Source organism: Mustela nivalis (genome assembly GCF_964662115.1).
Source record: "Mustela nivalis genome assembly, chromosome: 1".
Taxonomy (NCBI): domain Eukaryota; kingdom Metazoa; phylum Chordata; class Mammalia; order Carnivora; family Mustelidae; genus Mustela; species Mustela nivalis.
Genome location: NC_139020.1, coordinates 197,898,716 through 197,918,953, shown reverse-complemented (window position 1 = coordinate 197,918,953; position 20,238 = coordinate 197,898,716). Strand labels below are relative to the sequence as shown.

Sequence of the window (20,238 nt, the reverse complement as noted above, 5' to 3'; positions counted from 1 at the left end):
ATATTTTACCACATACACAAAAACTAAAAACAAAGTACCAGCTACTCACAGGGGTCATGGCTGCCTGCCCCCTTCCAAAGCCCTGTAGTCACTGCATTAAAAATGTTGAAAGCCTTCAAGTCTCCCAGCTCACCTATGAAAGAAACTTGATACAGATTTCCCAAATTTGACAACAATCCTAAAAATTTATATGGCACAGATGAATTAGGAAGTTAAAAGAAAGTGTTCTAATGGGGTATCTGGGTAGCTCAGTGGGTTAAGCCTCTGCCTTCGCCTCAGATCATGATCTCAGGGTCCTGGGATTGAGCCCTGCATCAGGCTCTCTGCTCAGCGGGGAGCCTGCTTCCCCCCCAACCTCTGCCTGCCTCTGCCTACTTGTGATCTTTGTCTCAAATAAATAAAAAAAAAAATTTTTTTTTAAAAAGTGTTCTAAGTTGTCAATAATAGAAAGAAGATGGCCATCAACCTAGGAAAGCAACTGTGTGTCCTTTCTAGAGAAATATCAGAATACTGTTGTCACAGAAGAGGCAGTCAAAACGCTGCCCCAGGGCACCTGAGTGGCTCAGTGGTTAAGTCGCTGCCTTCGGCTCAGGTCATGATCTCAGGGTCCTGGGATCGAGTCCCGTATCGGGCTCTCTACTCAGCAGGGAGCCTGCTTCCCTCTCTCTCTCTCTCTCTGCCTGCCTCTCCATCTACTTGTGATTTCTCTCTGTCAAATAAATAAATAAAATCTTAAAAAAAAAAAAAAAAACAAAAAAACACTGCCCCAAAATGTAGGGGAAAATACTGCAGGTTGTAGTATTTTTCTGCTTTTTGAAATGTGAACTTCTGATTTCTTTTTTCAAACTAAACAAATATTCTCTGCCAAAGCAGCAGAGCCCGGGAGACCAGACACAGTGCTCCGCATCGATTCGACACCTATGCCTGTGGTCCAACACTGGATGTTCATTTTCTCCCTCGTTAACATTTTATTCTAGTTTTAATAAAGGAAAAGCTCTAAGTTGTCCATAAAATTATTTCATTAAAGCCACAATAATGCAGATCCTTCCCCCAATGCTTAGGGACAAGTAAAACATCAGATTCTGTGCCAAAAATCCAGACGAGCTTTTCTGTAAGGGAAACAGCAGCCTCTCGGATGCTTCTCTAGATCCGCCAGCATGACCACACTGCCTGATCTCTCTGCCTCAGATCAGATTTCTGGAATGAAAGACTAGTGGGTCCCAAGATGGAAGAAAATGAGAAGGAGCTTTCAGCCTACCGACAGGTACGTTCATCAGAGTTACACTGCTAAATTACAAAGTTATAGCAACTTAAAAAGCTTTTTCTAGGGATGCCTGGGTGGCTCAGTGAGTTAAGTGTCTGCCTTGACTCAGGTCATGATCCCAGGGTCTGGGGATAGAGGCCCGTATCAGGGTCCTTGCATAGTGGGGAGCCTGCTTCTCCCTCCACCTGCTGCTCCCCCTGCCTGTGCTCTCTGACAAATAAATAAATAAAATCTTTTTTTTTTTTTTAAAGATTATTTATTTATTTGAAAGACAGATCACAAGTAGGCAGAGAGGCAGGCAGAGAGAGAGAGAGAGGAGGAAGCAGGCTCCCCGTTCAGCAGAGAGCCCGACGCGGGGCTCGATCCCAGAACCTCGGGATCATGCCCTGAGCCGAAGGCAGAGGCTTTAACCTACTGAGCCACCCAGGCGCCCCAATAAAATCTTTTTTTTTTTTTTTAAGATTTTATTTATTTATTTGACAGAGAGAGATCACAAGTAGGCAGAGAGGCAGGCAGAGAGAGAGAGAGGAGGAAGCAGGCTCCCTGCTGAGCAGAGAGCCCGATGCGGGGCTCAATCCCAGGACCCTGGGATCATGACCTGAACTGAAGGCAGAGGCTTAACCCACTGAGCCACCCAGGCGCCCCAAAAAAATCTTTTTTTAAAAAAAGCTTTTCTGGGGCTTCTGGGTGGCTGAGTGGATTAAGCCTCTACCTTCGGCTCAGGTCATGATCTCAGGGTCCTGGGATCGAGCCAGCAGGGAGCCTACTCACACCCCCTCCCCGTCTGCCTCTCTGCCTACTTGTGATCTCTGCCAAATAAATAAATAAAATCTTAAAAAAAAAAAAAAAAAAAAGGCAGCTTTTTCTAGCTAAAACTGTAGCACCACTCCTTCAAGGAAGTTGAAATTATTAACTCTGGTGTCATACGTCCTATCAGAGTATCATTTTCTTATAAAGAACTAAATGTATTCCATACACACATCCAGAATTTTTCAGTCCTCCTTAAAAAGCCCATTACCCCTCTCTGAAGGGTGATCCATCCCTTCCATCTCCTCCTCGGTGCAGTCCAGGACTCCCACCACCCTGTAGGGAACATACACAACAGAAACATACAGAAATGACCACCTCACATTGCAGCTGAAACGGCCGTGAGGTCTCAATCTGAGGGACTTTCCTACTTTGAGTCACAGTTCTCTCTTGTGCCAACAAGTCCACTCACTGGCTTTAGGCAAGATTATACGCTCTCTGAAGGTAGTCGGTGTTTAACCCTACTCCTCTCTCAGCTGGCTTCCAAACCAAATGAGACACGTGAATGTATCCTCTGAAACACAAGAGCCCAAACTGATTCAGTCCTCATGGGCAACCGCAGAACCCGAGCACCCCTGACCTGCCTAGGCCAGCACCCCAAGTGCTGTACCTGCTGATGAAGGGACAAGGTGTGTCCTGCACTGCACCAGGTCCTGTGGCCAAGGGGCACAATTTCCTCTGGCTTCTTGCAAAAAACCCCACTCAGGTAAATACTCTCCTCAAGGGTCTACAAAGTGGCCCCGGCTCACAGCACCAATCTGGAAGCTTTTTTTTTTTTAAGATTATGTATTTGAGAGTGACAAAGAGTTGGGGGGAGAGGGAGAGAAAGCGTCTCAAGCAGACTTCCTCCTGAGTGTGGAGCCCAATGCCAGGAGCCCAATGTGGGGCTCAATCCCATGACCTTAAGACTGTGACCTGAGCCTACACCAAGAGTAGGATGGCACGGAATGAGCCACTCAGGCATTCCCCAATCTGGCAGCTTTCATCACAAACCACTCTGCAAAGTGTCAGTGTTCCTCCATGACCAGCAAGAAAAGAATGAGCCACGGGTATGAGAAAAGTCCTGACAGTGGTACAGGTCATAACACTATGCCACTTGCCAGTCATCCTCCAGAAATCCTAAGATTTCTTTCCAAAATAAAGCATAGCAAAATATTTACTATATTTATTTCGAGATAATCAAGTTCAAATACACGCACAGTTCTGAAGCAAATCAGATGCTGACTCCTTCAGAATCACCCCAGCTTGTGCGAAGGGCAGTGATTTCAGTCACTCAAGAGCACATCTGAGGACTGGGAAGGAAGGCCAATGGGGGCACTTCCACTTTTGACACCTTACCTTTTTGTTCCCTTTCTTTGTCTATACAAAGAGCCTCCTGTATTTTTTAAAGTAAAAACACTCTTCTGAGAGTGCGATCAACCATTCCTGGAAGAGGACCAGCCTGTCCCCTCCTTTCCCACCCCTCACCTGCCCTAGACTGGCTGGCCACGTCCATCAGTCTTTCAGAGTCCAGAGTCTGTCACATGCCACACCTGGGACCTCTGCAGGGTTCACTCTTCCAAATGCCCCAGGACCCTGCATCTGAGGCTTACAGTCCTCCCCTGGCCTCCCAAGGGAGGTGCAGCATCCCCATCAACCCACAAGCCCTCATGCATGCAACCCTGGGAAGGTGTTACTGTGTCTGTCCCATAAGGCCTAGCACAGGTACTACAAAGGGCAGGGGCACCTCAAAGGACCTGGGGGAAAAGATACTTGTGTTCCCATACTCTCTGGTAAGAACACAGAGCAAGAAAAACCCAAACCCTTAGCAGGGAGTTGGCAACCAACTTCACTATCTCTCCTCTAGAGGCACTCACCTCAGAGAACAGACACTGTTCATGGAAGGACACCTTTCACTGCCTTACATGAGTACAGCATAAAAGCAGAAAACCTGAAAATGTTCATGAAGAACTGACAAATTTAGGAGGACCATAATCTCAGCAATGTGCAATTGAATGGTTTAATAGTGGTGTATGCCTTCCCTGTTGGGTCGTTCGAGCTCATAAAAATATACCTTCTGCGGTCAAATACATTACATCCACCCTTCTTCCTTTGTTGAGTAACTCCAGGTAGTCTCTCAAGGAAACAGTCTTGACTCTGTTTAGCATGAAAACCAACATGTGCTAGTCCACACATCTCCACAGAGCACCCTGTAAAAGCAGCTCAAATGAGACCTCCACAGAGACTTAGCATCACTTCTTGCTCATTAGAAGGGAGGACTGAGCTAAGGTGCAATCCTCAGAAACCAAGTTTCAAGCACATTGAACAAATAGCCATCGGAGTGAAAGCTGGCAGGCTCGGAGCTAGGTTAACCAAACGTTGCTGCAGCCTTAGCAACAACACCAAAGTTGCACAGATGTGGGATCTCAATCCCAGATAAAAAGGCAGGAAGGAGGGTTGCAGCAAATCCCTACCTAGCATTAGTTTTACACTTGTAAAACAAAAACAATCTACTATTCTTATAAAATAAGCTTTGAAGGGAGGTGCAAGATTTTTACGTCCCCTAAGACAGTAAGATGGAACTCACACAGTCCACGGGGCCTCTCATTTCCCAGTGTGCAGCTGGGGCTAGAAAAGCCTGGAGCAGAAACAGCAGTACTAGACTTTCTGGCTTCTAACACATCTTACTTCATGAAAAGAAATACAATCTTCCTTAGGCCTGGGATGAGACACTCGATTTCTAAAACACATCTGAGTGTCTCCAGTAAGATAAATGGATGGATACACAGAACCAACAGTACTGAATGATCTCCCGGTTTGATCAACTATGATTTTCAGTCAAATACAGGCACAAGAGTTCAAACAACCAAATAAACCCAGCAGTGCAGAAAAAGTTTGTGAAAGAGGTCCAACTGGCCCAGACTGACTTCAGTTGTCCCATGGAGTTTATGACAGCAGGTACTGAAACTCCTTCTCTAAACCACAAGGGCTTCAAAAACATTACCCAAAGCCTGACATCTTCCGTCCGGAGTGGGATGAGATCATCCTGGCAATGGCAACAACAACAAAAACCCAAGTGAAAGAGTGAAAGACCTACCATAGTGAAAGACCTACCCATGAGCAACTGCTGGAAGTGTTGTTTCTGTTTTCCCGTGGGCAGGGTGCTGTAGGTGCAAACCATACAGCTTCAGCAACAGCTACACTTCACAAACACTTAAAACCAAATCAAGGCACAACTCCTCTGTTCAAACATTTGTTTGTTTACACGTGTTTTGCTACCTGTTCTGACCTGGAGACCACATTTAGGAGCTATCACCCTCCCAACTATTTCAATCTTAACTAAGTGGCATCTTAGTGGCATTAAATACAAAGACTCTTGTTACTAGAATATTAACTTTTAGCCACCACATACTGATAATGCTGGTGCATTGCCATAGCTTAATCCTTACCTGTAAGACTGTATTAGTGTAATTTCAATGAGAAGAGATCCCTGTTTATGAAAATTTACACTAAAAACAAATATACAGGGGCACCTGGTGGCTCAGTGGGTTAAAGCCTCTGCCTTTGGCTCAGGTCGTGATCCCAGGGTGCTGGGATCGAGCCCCACATTGGGCTCTCTGCTCAGTGGGAAGCCTGCTTCCTCCTCTCTCTCTGCCTGCCTCTCTGACTACTTGTAATCTCTATCAAATAAATAAACAAAATCTTTAAACACACACACACACATATATATAAATATATATATATATATATATATATATATATATATATATATATATATATACACACACAGGGGCACCTGGGTGGCAAGGGCAGTTAGGCATCTGCCTTTGGCTCAGGTCATGGTCCCAGAGTTCTGGGACTGAGCCCCGCATCGGGCTCCCTGCTTAGTGGGAAGCCTGCTTCTCCCTCTCCCACTCCTCCTGCGTGTGTTCCCTCTTTCACGCTCTGTCAAATAAACAAAATCTTAAAAAAAAAAAAAAAAAAAAACCCCAACCAAACAAAAACAGATCATCTTGAAACAGACTGGAGAAAAGGTCTATAAACAGAAAATGAATCCAAGGTGCATCTGAGCTAGACGCGGACCACAGATGCTCAAGTCCAAGACAGTCTCTCTGGGTAAGATGTCCTCATTTCCCCTCCAACCCTCCATGTAAAATGGCAAAATGGTAATGTGCTACAGCCTCCCCGTCCCAAGGCAACCACCTCTGGGGCAAACTACCACAACCAACAGCAGGAAGAGCTTGCTTCCTCCCTCCATTTTCAGGGCTTAACTGAGTGCAGTGGTGGCCTTTACAACAGGCCAAAGTGAGCAGAGTTTCAGGACGACCTAATGGCCAGTGGGGAGGGGAGCTATACTGGGATGAGGGACATAGGATTCCTTCTGGGATGCATTGTAAGGTAAGTGAACCACAGCTCAGTAAAGCTGTTATATAGAAAAAAAAAAAAAAAAATCAACACAGTTAACAGGGTCACACTGAAGAGATCACAGCCAGCTCAGGGTAGAGGCTCTAGTGATAATGTCACACCTCTGCCACCAAGAGTGAAGATCAAGTGCTCAGGAGAGCACCTTCAAATGTGGCTATGACAACACCAAAGATGCACGCAGACAAACTGCAACAGAATTCTCAAAATATGTGGGTAAAAAAATCTAACTTCTAAAGGAACACGCTGTTTTAGATAATAACTAAATGAGTATGTGCAATTAAAAACAATATTGTAGGAGGGGCACCTGGGTGGCTCAGTGGGTTAAGCCGCTGCCTTCAGCTCAGGTCATGATCTCAGGGTCCTGGGATCGGGTCCCGCATCGGGCTCTCTGCTCAGCAGGGAGCCTGCTTCCTCCTCTCTCTCTGCCTGCCTCTCTGTCTACTTGTGATCTCTCTCTGTCAAATAAATAAATAAATAATCTTAAAAAAAAAAACAACACAAAAAAAACCCCAATATTGTAGGAAAGTCAACTTCCAAGTACATCTAAGTTTATACACTTTTGAATTGTATCAAAAAAATTCTTTGACGTGTGCCTGGGTGGCTCAGTGGGTTAAGCCTCTGTCTTCAGCTCAGGTCATGGTCTCAGAGTCCTCCTCTCTCTCTGGATGCCTCTCTGCCTATTTGTGATCTCTCTCTCTCTTTCAAATAAATAAAATCTTTTTAAAAAAAATTCTTTTAAATCTCAAATTCAGGCCTGCCTGAATATCCCAGGGTATACATGGTGCTTTACATCCTCCTGGTGACTGTGTTCATCTATAAACCAGACATGGTCCAGTTTTACAGAGGTGCTCTGAGGCAGGAACAAGAGTAAAACACCTAGCCGCCTGCCTGGCTATCCTCTGCCCACTGCCCTACAGCTCCTGCAAAGAGTCCATGGGGAGATGGAGGTCAAGGAGGGACCGATGGTACAGAAGCGGATAAGGGCATACTAAGCTTGTGCTCCTGGAAGGAAAGAGAAGAGCGTAGGCTTCAACGCCAGGCAGAGGAACAGACTGCCATGGGACATCCTGCCTGGCCTTTAAAGAAAACCCAGATTTTTAAACCAGTTACAAGTATGATAAATTAACCACCGTTACTGGTGGCACTCTTCACCCTGCAGATCTGCTTCCATACACTCTTCTATTCTTTACATAAACAGGATCAGGTTGTGCTGTTTTGCTTTTCTCCCCCAATGAAAATCAGCTTTATTTTTCTCACCTTTAAAAAAAACTGTGATGAAATACACACAACATACAATTTACCTTTTTAAGCTATTTTGTGATGTACAGTTCGGTGGCACTAAGTACACTCACAATGTTGTGCAACAACCACCACTACCCATTCCACAACTTTTTCATCTTCCCAAATTGAAACTCTGTATCCATTAAACAGTAATTGCCCAGTTCCCCTATCCCCAAGCCACTGGCAACCACCACACAGCTTTCTGTCTCTACGAATCAAATCGGACAACTCTGGTTTCTCATACAAGTAGGATCATTCAACATTTGTTCTGTTCTGCCACTGTTCCCCACTAAACTATATCCTTAGCAAAAAGGATATAGTTTAGTGGAGCCATCTGTCTCTATAGAATTCCTTTCAAAGGCAGCATATTATTCACACAAAATCATAATGTATTTTTAACTTCCCTACTGACACTAGTTTATCACAATAATAATGCAGTTGAGTGTCCCTGTAGCGGTCTTTGCACTCTTCTGGAAGTATTTCTGTAGGAAAATTCCTTAGAAGTAGAAGAATCGCTGGGACAGAGCACAGAGGTTGAACCCACTGTTTCACTCTTTTGTGTAATGCCTGTGAGCCACCAAGGATTGTGGAGCAGAGTAGTGACATTCTCTGTAGGAAAAATTAACCAGGCAGAGAGAAATAGAAAACCTGGCTTCACAGACACCCAGCGCATCTCTACTGCGATGGCATGGGGCGGACAGTGGCAGCAGGACCCAGCATTTACAGGAGTCTTCTACGTTCTTACTTAAGGAGCAATCAAAGAGATACAATTCTTATACACATTAAAAGCCTATGTGAAAAAGGAGGTTTGAGAGAAGAAAAAAATTTAAGCTTCTTAGAAAGCTCTCAAGCTACTCTGTTACATGCTATCCTATAGACGTGTTTCAGGTAACTTGTGGGCTCATGAATTTAGAATCTGGGTATTTGAAGATGTCAAAAGCAAAGGTAAAGAGGAGGAGGCAACACTGCCTTCGCAGTCCTGAGCCTGGGAGTTTGCAGGCGGAAGGAGATGAAAGCAAGAGTACCCCTAACAGAACTGCAAGCTCTAGGAGGCCATCAGGATCAAGACCAAGCTGGTCTCTCCAGCCTGTCCCAGAACGGGCTCCCTTCTCTCATGGGTTCTCTCCTCCTTCATCCCTGGGGCGGGAGGTAGGAAACAGTCCTGACAACTCAAATTCTCCTGCCTCCTCCAGTGTACCCACAGAGCTTTGTGCCCAATCCCCACAGGGAATTAAGGAAGGATGGGTGAGAATCGAGAAACAGGATTTGGTAGATGGTTAGGTGGTGTACCACTTTTCTTAACCCTTCAGGGGTTACTGGCCCCCTGGAGAATCTGAGACATCTGTCTGTGGGTCTCTCCTGAAAAATGCACACCCTCACTGAACTCCATATACAGACTGGAGTGTGGGCACCTGTGGACCCTATCTTCAGAACCCAATACGGGGAATCAAATTAGAGGGATGAGTCAGATACTGAGCATTCCCACGTCAGAACAAAGATGTTTTGGTTCAGGAAGTCAGAAACAGCTCAGAAGACATTTCACTGAGCTGCAGACACTTATATATAAGGGAATGGTCAAGCACTCAAGAAATAGTCAGCAGATAGTTGGGAACAATGGGATTGAAGCTTGAGTGAACCTAACCTGGAAACAGATTGGGGGGTTACCTATAAAGGAAAGACAAAAGACACTCTAAGAGTAATGTACAAAAAAGGAAGAACGCTGGGTCGGGGACCTCATAGGTGTGAACTGCCCGGGAGCAGAGGGTGTAAGAGGAGGTCTGTAAAGAGACAAAGAGGCAGAATATCTACAATCTCCTGGAAGTCACAGAATCTCCTCCCAGTTTCACATGGAAAATCTAGGGCTCACAGTTTTGGGACTACATGACACAGAGGGAGTCAGAGGGTCTTATACTGTGTAGCCCTTTAGGTCCCTGACAGACCTTGGGTTCATGGTTTGGGGCAAAGCCTTCACAACATCTTCACTGAAGATATACAGGAGCGACCCTTTCAAACCCAGCCACCGTAGACAAAAGGTCTCAAGCAAAGGAAGTGATCAGCAAAAGCCAGCATGGGGAAATCCGAAAGGATAAATGACAGTTGCTTCAACAAAACAATTACAAGAAAAACAGAATGAAAAAAAAAAAAAAAAACCCAAAACCAGAATGAGACTATACAATTTAAGAAACAAAGGAGATACTTCAATCAAAAGCAATGTGCAGACCTTATCTGGATCCTGATATGAACAAATCAACTGTAAAAAAATTATGGGAAAACCAGAGACATTTGACCATAACCAGGTATTCAAGTGGGGAAAAAGGTATTATCATTAGTTTTTGTAGATTCAACGGGCGGCTCCTTGTCTCTTAGAGATACACAATGAAATACTTACGGAAAAATACATCCTGAGGCTATGCCACCTAAAAAAACTCAAGTTTTGTTTGTTTGTTTGTTTGTTTTTAAGATGGGGGAAGACAGGCAGTGAGATGAAATAAGATCGACTAGGAGTCAGTAACTCCAACTGGTGATGGATGACAGACCCAATCCGACTATTCATCCACTTAGGAGACTTTCTTCCTTCAGATTCTGAGGTGGAGTATAAATTCAATTTTGGGAAAAAGGACCTTTTCTTGCTACCAGAATATACTGCAAAATATAATACTACTGGTTACTTTTACTACTCGATATCCAAGTTGGCAAAAATATAATTATTTAAAATACAAAAACATTTTTTTAAATGTAACCAAAGAAGAGAAATCATCTGCTTACCTTCCACTGTACAAAAATGTGTTCAATGTGTTAGGGCAACTATCTCACTAGGTAAAATAACTTCACTTAAAGGGAAAATTCTTCCCCAGAGCATCCTCTTTATGAACCAAACAATGGAAAATTTTCACCTCAGCAAGCTGGCCTCAGAGGCTCAGGCTCAACCCTGTTGCCTAGATACCAGTGACATCTCCAGCCCTTACAGAAAGGAGACTGGCTAAGGTTCATCAGTCAGCAGTTGCTCCTTCCTTCCTTCTACATTCCACTGCTCCAACAGACATGGGGTTGGTATACAGTGTACTGGTCTGTCGCTCGTAAAGCTCCAAAACACAAAAGAAGTCTATTCCGTCTGCTAAAGTGTATTGTACAATTATATCAACTCTGGTGCTGGTTCTCGTGCCCCTGGTTCCTAACAATTCCTATGAATTCTACTCTAAAGTCACAATACAAATAAATCAGTTGGGAGTAACAGTTAACAGTACAACTGACTCTTTCTCCAAAGAAAAAGTTACTAAGAGATGAACTGGCTTTTTATTTTTTATTTCTTTTCTTAAGATTATTTATTTATGTATAGAGAGACAGCAAGCGAGAAAGAGAACACAAGTGGAAAGGGGCAGAGGGAGAGGGAGAAGCAGACTCCCCACTAAGCAGGGACCCCCCCCCATGATGCTGGGATGCCCTACGTTGCAGGGATGGGGGGCTCCATCCAGGGACTCCAGGCCCATGACCTGAGCCAGAGGCAAATGCTTAACAGACTGAGCCACCCAGGGGTCCCTCAACTGGCTTTTTATATTGAATATGATAAAGTATTCATTTTGCGGGCTTCTAATTTTGATAGTGGCTAAATTTAAAACAATAACACCACCACCCTGAAACTTCTCTTTAAATACTTAACACCAGGTTACAGGATGCAATTACCCAAAGTCCACAGCAGCAACTTGTGTAAATAAGCATCTGAGTTCACTTAAAATGTAACCCTGCTAAAAATGTAAATACTGCAAATATTTTAAATACTAGAGTTCATCAAAATTACTGTAATCATGATGCTTTATGAAAAAAAAAAAATCACAGGACTGGTGAACTGGAACACTTTTGTTAACGCTCTTCAAAAGTTTCAGTACTTTTCCTTAAAACTATCCTTTTTGAAGACTTTATTTTGTTCTGGTCTCATGTACATTTTACTCCCAAAACGTTTCATTCCAAGCAGTAACTAGCTCTATGTCCCTGGTATTTAAGAGCACTAGGTTTTGCTGTTTTCTACCTTTTGTTTTCACAACGTCTGGCCTCATTTTTCTGCTAGTGCAGCTTTCTTAACAGAGGAAACCGAGTAATACAAATCATTAGGATGGGAGGCAAAAGCAGTCTTGATACGAAATACGAAATACGAAAGAAATGAAAGCTCCACCCACGGTGAAGCTTACCGCTATTAAAGAAGCCGTCCTCTGATCCATTTTAGGACTTTTTTGGATAATAAGATGTGCAGATTGCCTCACCAGACACCCGCTGACAGGCCCAACTGGCATTCAACGCTCAAAATGGCTGCACATCTGCCGGCCCCAGGTAAACAGCACCTGAGGCGGTGGGCTGGCTCTTCCACCCGAAGACTCAAGGAGAAGCCCCCCTCAATAACCCGGGAGCCCGTGGACGCCGCTGTCCTGGGAAGTAAAGACCCAGGAGGTCTTCCCCCACAAAGACCTGGGGAAAGCTCCTCAATGACCGGGGGAGATTCCGCACGGCCAAGATACCCGGGAGACCCCCCCTGATGACCAGAGAAGATTCTGCCCCTCAAAATCAGGAGAAGCCCCCCCCCCACCGCCCAGTAACCCGAAGACATAACGCCTCTCTCAAACGACCGGGGGGTACCCGGCCCTACGAAGACCCGGGGAGATCTCCCCGCCCCCGGGATCGCGGGGGAGCCCCTCCCCAAATAACCCGGGGACAACCTAATAAGCAGAGACCTCGCCCCTGAACGGCCCGGAGACACCCTCCTCGAAATATACCAGGACGGCAGAGCTATAGGCTGGACAAGGCGGGCGTTACCTGCGGCCTCAGCCCGTCCCGCGGTGCTTCCGTCCTATTGTTTCTCTCCCATCAAGATGGCGGCGGCCGCGCTGAGCCCCGCCCCCCGCGCCTCGCTCCCGGAGCCCCTCGCTATTGGCTCGCACCGGGAGCCCGGCGCGTGGACTGGGCAGCCCGAAAAGCGCTGTTGCTAGGGCGCCGGGAACCCTGGCAGCGGCTTCCGGGAGGGGCGGGGCACGGGGCGGGGCACGGAGCGGGGCCAGGGGTGGGGCGGGACCTTGCGTGCCTTCCACGGGGAGGATGGCCTGGGAGGTCAGGTGGGTGGTTGGGTGGACGGATGGGCTTTGGGCTTGTGGGGGCAGTGAGGGATCCCTGTGTGAACGGATGGCTCAACCAACTGTCCCATTTTTCCAGGGTCCGAGGGGTTTCCCGGGGTGTGGATTTTTCAAGGCTAACGTTGAGATGATCTGTAGCAAACTGGGAATTTCATCACCCTACCAGATGGATGGACAGAGGACTAGACAGGGATGCATGGAAAGACGGACAAAAGAGTGACTGTAGACGGTGAGTAAAGGAGTGGTTATATGCACATGTGGATGGATGACTAGATGTAGAGGGGAATGGCTGTAGAGTTCTCTAGGGACTGGTAGGTGACCCTGTGTCCAGCCTAGGTCCTGCCAACCTCCACACTGCGGGTCTTGTCTAAGGCTCATTTGTCCTGGGTCCTATGAGATGACGAGAAGGGCTCCCACCTGAATGGATGTGAGTGAAGCTGGGAAATTGGAGGGAGGAGGGAAGTGCTACTGAGAGTGGACAGAGCCTCCTACCTGACCTGCGGTCTTTCTGTGAAGTAGGCCAACATGGCAGCCCCCTGCTGCATGTGCTCTGGGGGTTTTTAGAGATGTGCATTCATGCATATGCTTGTTCATTCAACAGGTATTTACTGAGCACCCATACTCTGTGCTGGAAATACAGTAGTGAACAAAAACAGTTTAAAAGTTGGGGGGACGCCTGGGTGGCTTAGTGGGTTAAAACCTCTGCCTTCAGCTCAAGTCATGATCTGGGGGGTCCTGGGATCGAGTCCAACATCCCGCTCTCTGCTCTGCAGGGAACCTGCCCCCCCCCCCCCCCATGCCTGCCTCTCTGCCTACTTGTCATCTCTGCCTGTCAAATAAATAAATCTTGGTTCAGGGGCTGGGCTCCAGGTGTTCCTGTACCTGCAATGCACTTTCCACAGATTTCCACAGGACCATAACCTAATGCCCTCAAAGCCCCCCATTTCAGATTGTAGCCTGTACCTTTCAGCCAGCACATGGGATCACCTTTATCCCTTTACCCTTGCTCTACTTTTTTTTCATAGCAGTTACTTTTCTCATGGAGGCATTCAATATCCTTATATGGCATTGCCTGGCTTCCTCCACTAGAGTAAGAGCTCTGTGAGGTGAGAATCTGTTTTAGTCATAGATAGATCCTGAGCACCTCAAATACCAAGTAAACTCCAGAAATACCTGTTGGCTGACCAAATAAGAAGGATGTCTTGTGGTATTAAATGATAAATTAAAATGGGGCAGCAGAAGGTTGGGGCAGAATGAGAATATCCCAGATCAAAGCTAGTCCTGGGTCAGGCTCAAGGCCCCCACACCCAGCAGGATTGCTACGAAGACCAGTCCAGCTTCTGCTCCTGTTCCCTGCCTGTACCCACAGAATAAAAAGAGCCCAAGAGGGGTGCCTGGGTGGCTCAGTGGGTTAAAGCTTCTGCCTTCAGCTCAGGTCATGATCTCGGGGTCCTGGGATCGAGTCCCACATTGGGCTCTCTGCTCAGCAGGGAACCTGCTTCCTCCTCTCTCTCTCTCTCTGCCTGCCTGTCTGCCTACTTGTGATCTCTCTGTCAAATGAATAAATAAAAATCTTAAAAAAAAAAAAAAAAAAAGAGCCCAAGAGGGACCAGTCATTCAACCCCTCACAGGGAAGTACTGCCCCACCTTCCTCTGCCCTCTCCCCACTCTCCCATTCCAGTACTCCTGTGTGTGGAGTTGAGGCTGGACAGGGCGGGGTCTCCCTGGGGAAGACATTAATTTACTCTTATATTTCTTCCATAAGTGCTAACCTGTGCTAGACACTGGGTACATAGCAAGAATGGACACAGCAAGAATTCGAATGATTTATAGAGTCCTTGCCCCACAGTGAGGAGTGTGGGGAAGTAAAAGATGAGTATAACAGTAAAATAAACAACTTAAGATGTGCCTCGGTGGGTTAAGCATCTGCCTTTGGCACAGGTCATGATCTCAGGGTCCTGGGAATCAGGCCCTGCTTAGAGCTCCTTGTTCAGTAGGGAGTCTGCTTCTCCCTCTCCCTCTGCCCCACCCCAAGTCATGCCGTCTCTTTCTCTCTCTCAAATAAATAAATAAACTCTTAAAAGAAAAACCCAACTTAATTATGGACAGTGTGACTAATGGAGAAAAGGAACAAGGGTGATGTGCAGAGTATGTTGTTTACATCTGAGGTAGCAGGAAAGGTCTATCTGAGAAGGATACATCTAGCTAAGATGAACCTAGAGGCATGGCTAAGCAGGGAAAGATCTAAGAGAAGCCATTTCTGGAAGAAAGCATAGCAAGTGCAAAGACCCCAAGGACAGAACAAGCTTGGCATGTTAGAGGAATATGAAGAAGGTTCTAGGGTCTAATGGAAAAAATAGCTCAGAGCTCAATGGAAAGCTCAAAGGCATGAAGAAAAGACCAGGGATCTGGAGGCCAAATCCAGGAATCCCGATATACAACCAGGAATTCCAGAGGGAAAAATGGGGATGGATGAAATAGAGGCATGAACCAAATAAATTACAGAAGAAAACTTCTCTGACATGAAGAAAAAGCTGTGTCTGCAGATGGGAGGTACTGACCTCATTCCCAGGCAGTATGGAAGGGAAAGATGATAGTAAATTCTTCAACTCCAAGGAGAAAGAGAACATTGTACAAATTCATAGATAGATAGAACAAGTTACCTACCAAGGAGGAAGGGCCAACTGGCTTTAAACTCTCCCTCATAACATAGGTAAATTATTTGCCACTTATACGCAGTAAAGGGTCAGTCCTTATACCTGGAGGGAAGAGTTAGCCATTAATGGAATGGAAAAAAGTACTAGAATTTCCAAATTACCAAGGGGAAAAATGAAATGAATGACATCTTAGAGAAGATCGGAAAGTAGTAGGTAGTTGGTAGTTTCATATAGTTCAATGGAATAAAAAGATAAAATCACAAAATAAAAAACAATATACATAGGGGTGCCTGGGTGGCTCAGTGGGTTAAGCCTCTGCCTTGGGCTCAGGCTGTGATCCCAGGATCCTGGAATCGAGCCCCGCATCGGGCTCTCTGCTCAGCCTGCTTCCCCCTACTCCTGCTTGCCTCTCTGCCTAATTGTGATCTCTGTCTATTGAATAAATAAATAATCTTTTTTTTTAAAGATTTTATTTATTTATTTGACAGATAGAGATCACAAGTAGTCAGAGAGGCAGGTAGAGAGAGAGGAGGGGAAGAAGCAGGCTCCCTGCTGAGCAGAGAGCCCAATGCGGGGCTCGATCCCAGGACCCTGAGATCATGACCTGAGCCAAAGGCAGAGGCTTTAACCCACTGAGCCACCCAGGCACCCCATAAATAAATAATCTTTTTTTTTTTTTTTTATTTGACAGAGAGAGATCACAGGTAGGCAGAGAGGCAGGCAGAGAGAAGGAGGAAGCAGGCTCCCTGCTGAGCAGAGAGCCCGATGCGGGACTCGATCCCAGGGCCCTGAGATCATGACCTGAGCTGAAGGCAGCGGCTTAACCCACTGAGCCACCCAAGCGCCCCAATAAATAATCTTTTAAAAATAATAAAAAAGTAAACATAAAAGAATTAAGGAATGGCAAACATCTTTGTCATACTAAACAACGATACCCTGATCCCCCATTAAAAATCTAGAGACTGGGTTAGAAAGACAAAAAAAAAAGATACATACTGTTTATAACAAAGATACTTGAAACCACAAGAAAAGAAAAGAAAGAAGAAAAGACCGAAAATAAAGGAGTTGGCAGAGAGAAAGATCAGGCCAGCATAAAGTAGAAGACAGCAAGAGCAGCCACACGACACCAGAGAAGGTAGGGTTTAAGGTGACAGGCACTGAGAAAAATAAAGATGGTCATTATCTAACAGAGGCACAGTTCATGAAAAAAATATAAAATGTAACATAATCATAAGCCAACAAACACCAGATACTAAGACTACTTTTTGTTTCAATCAGGAGCTAGACAGGATCAGTATTAACACTATTCTCCTTATACGATGCTTTAGAGTTCTAGCAAGTGGAGTAAGACAAGAAAATAAAATGTTTTAAATATTGAAAAGACAGAGGTTGCACTATCTTTTTAGTTAATGTCATGAATGGAAATCTAAAAAATCCAAAGGACTTTTTTGAAAACTACAATTAATAAGAGGACATGTTAAGGTGATCAATACAAGAAAAATATGTTAAAAATTTACTATGGGGCACCTGGCACAGTTGGTTAAGCATCCGACTCTTGATCTCAGCTCAGGTTGTGATCTTAGGGTCGTGAGATCGAGCACCCACATCAGGCTCTGTGTGCTGCTTGAAGTCTGCTTGGGATTCTCTCTCCCTCTCCTCTGTCCCACCCACTTGTGCTCTCCCCCTCTCTAAAATAAGTAAATAAATAAATACATAAATAAATATTTTTTAAAAATAAAGGAGCACCTAGGGACTCAGATGGTTGGGCATATGCTTTTGGCTCAGGTCATGATCCCAGGGTCCTGGGATCCAGTCCTGAAGTAGGCTTCCAGCTGAGCAGGGAGCCTGATGTGGGACTTGATCCCAGGGAGGCTGTTTCTCCCCCTCCCTCTGCTATTCTTCCTGCTTGTGCTCTCTCACTCTCTCTTTCAAATAAATAAATAAAATCTTTTCAAATAAAATTAAATAAAAATAAAAATTTACTCCAGGAGTGCCTGCGTGACTCAGTCAATGAAGTATCTGACTCTTGATCTCAGCTCAGGTCTTGATCTCAGAGTCATGAGTTCAAGTCCCACATTGGGCTCCACATTGGGCATGGGACGTACTTAATTTTTTTTTTTAATTTACTAAATAACTAACAATAACAGAACTATAAAATCTTTGGGGATAATTATGGAAGGTATAGGAATTGTTCTAAGTGGTAAATTTCCTATAGGAAATCATGCTAGGAGTCTCAGAGGGAATGGGGTCAGGATTCATCCATCACTTGAGACTGGACACTTGCTACTCTGGACAAAATCTGGATTTATTAGCAAAGATGAAGAAGAAAAAGGATTGGGAGGCAACCAACAGAACCTCACAACATGAAAGAATGGTCAAGTATATCAGAAGGCAAGAAATGCAAATCAGAGTGAAAATGTAACAATGACGGGGCGCCTGGGTAGCTCAGTCGTTAAGCATCTGCCTTCAGCTCAGGTCATGATCCCAGGGTCCTGGGATCAAGCCCCACGTTGGGCTCCCTGCTCAGCAGGAAGCTTGCTACTCGCCCTGCTTGTGTTCCCTCTCTCGCTGTGTCTCTCTCTGATAAATAAGATCTTAAAAAAAAAAAAAAAAAGTAACAATGGCAAAACTACAGAGAGAATAAGATGATGAGTGGTTGCCAGGCATTTGAGGGAGGGGGAGAGATAAATAGGTGGGCACGGAATTTTTTTTAGGGCAGTGAAACTGTTCTATTTAATACTCTAATGGTGGATACATGTCATTATACAGTTGTCAAAACCCACAGAATGTACAACAAAAAGAATGAACTCTATGTAAACTCTGGACTTTGGTTGATGATGGGTCAACACTGGTCCACTGATTGTAACAAACATGTCACACTGATATGGGGTGCTGATGGAGAGGGAGGCTGTTTGTTGGGCCAGGGAGGGGATATATGGGAACTCTCTGTACTTTCCACTCAATTTTGCTGTGAACCCAAAACCACTCTTTTATTTAAAAAAAGACTATTCAATTTTTTTTTAATAAAGGGAAATGAGCTGTCACTTTGTCTTTAGTACACCCGCAGATGTTAAAAAGAGCTGCACCAACTCATGTTTTCCAGGATGCAAGGAAATGGATTCATCCAGACATTATTGACAAAGGTAAGGCTGTTCACAGCCTTTTTGGGGAAGCAATTTGGCAAACTCCAGTAGAATAAAAATGCACACACTTTTGGACCCTATGGTCCCAAAGTTTGGATTCTCACTTATAGAAATGAGAGCACTGGGTGTGCCTTGTATGATCAGGGATATTTATTCATGCATCATGTATAGTGGGGGCGAAAATTGCAAAGTGATGGCCTATCCACAAGGCCATGGTTAGAGACATTCTGGTACCTGCACACTGTTCTGGCTACTATGCTGTATAAAAAATTCCCTAAACTCTCCTTAGTGGCTTAAAACAGTAACATTTATTGTGCTCACCAATCTACCATTTGAGCAAGATTCAGTGGCAACTGTTCTTTGTGGCATCAATCTGGGCAGCTTGGAAGCTGGAGCTGAAATCCTCAGAAGATCCGTCCGTTGAAGCGTGTATGATGCTGGCTGTCAGCTGATCCTGGGGCTGAGGTAGGAACACCCAATATTGACCTCCATAAGCCCTGGGCTTCCTCCCAACATAGTGGCTAGGTTCCCAGGATGAGTGTCCCGAGAGAGGAAGGCAGGTGGAAGCTATATTGCCTTTCTTTCTTTTTTTCTTTCTTTTTTTTTTTTTTAATATTTTGTTTATTTATTTGACGGAGAGAGATCACAAGTATGCAGAGAGGCAGGCAGAGAGGCAGGCAGAGAGAGAGAGAGGAAGGAGGCTCCATGCTGAGCAGAGAGCCCGATGCAGGGCTCGATCCCAGGACCCTGAGATCATGACCTGAGCCGAAGGCAGCGGCTTAACCCACTGAGCCACCCAGGCACCCTATATTGCCTTTCTAACCCAGACTCAGGATATACACAGTAGGGCTGGCATATATGTTCAAGGAGAGGGGAATTAGACTCCACCTTTTGTGGGAGGAGGATCAGAAAGTCTGGGGAACAGGTTTTACGTCTCCATTGAAAAGGAGGAATTAGAATTGCCACCACCTGAATTGGAGGGACTGCAAGAAGTTGAGATGAGTGGGAAAGATGCAGAGAAGTGTGTACGGAATGATCTAGTGTATACAACAAAGACAGACCACGCTGTGTACATGTACGATTGGCACTTTGTACAACACAGCTTTGAACTCCACTTATTTGCAAATTTTCATATAAATACAGTACAGTACTGAATATGTATTTTCCTTCCTCTAGCTTACTTTATTGTAAGACTACAGTATCCAAAAAAAGAATACAGTATACAATACATAGAACATACAAAACAGGGTAATCGACTGTTTATGTTATTGCTAAAGCTTCCAATCAACAGTAGGCTACTAAGTTTTTGAGGAGTCAAAAGTTATACACGGATTTTATTCTGTGCAGGAGGTTGGCGTCCCTAATCCCTATGCTGTTCAAGGGATTAACTGTATATATATAATGATTATGTAAGCAAGGAGAACTATGGAAACACGTATCTTTTTTTTTTTTTTTTTAAGATTTTGTTTATTTAGAGAGCACGACCACGGGGAGAGGGCTAGAGGGACAGGGAGAGGGAGAGAATCTCAAGCTGACTCCCTGCTAAGGGCAGAGTCCTACCCAGG

General features: G+C 45.0%; 2 protein-coding genes and 1 long non-coding RNA gene across 4 annotated transcripts in view; 1 reads left to right on the top strand and 2 right to left on the bottom strand.

The window, feature by feature from the left end:
* Positions 1 to 12,761, bottom strand: part of IP6K2 (inositol hexakisphosphate kinase 2) — a 32,857-nt gene extending 20,096 nt beyond the window's left edge. The window contains exon 1 of the mRNA XM_082704556.1: positions 12,560 to 12,761. The gene's annotated coding sequence lies outside the window, so the exon portion shown is untranslated. The remainder of the gene's footprint in view (positions 1 to 12,559) is intronic.
* The window catches only part of PRKAR2A (protein kinase cAMP-dependent type II regulatory subunit alpha), a 148,004-nt gene that overhangs the window by 9,253 nt on the left and 118,513 nt on the right, over positions 1 to 20,238 (bottom strand). The window lies entirely within an intron of this gene.
* LOC309850679 overlaps positions 12,778 to 20,238 on the top strand; it is a 30,897-nt gene continuing 23,436 nt past the window's right edge. Inside the window, exons 1-4 of one of the 2 annotated variants that reach the window (XR_014304402.1) lie at positions 12,778 to 12,855; positions 12,953 to 13,102; positions 18,634 to 18,673; positions 19,055 to 19,138. This is a non-coding gene — a long non-coding RNA (uncharacterized lncRNA). Of the gene's footprint in view, positions 12,856 to 12,947; positions 13,103 to 18,633; positions 18,674 to 19,054; positions 19,139 to 20,238 lie in introns of those variants that run through there. The other variant, XR_014304403.1, reaches the window with a different exon arrangement.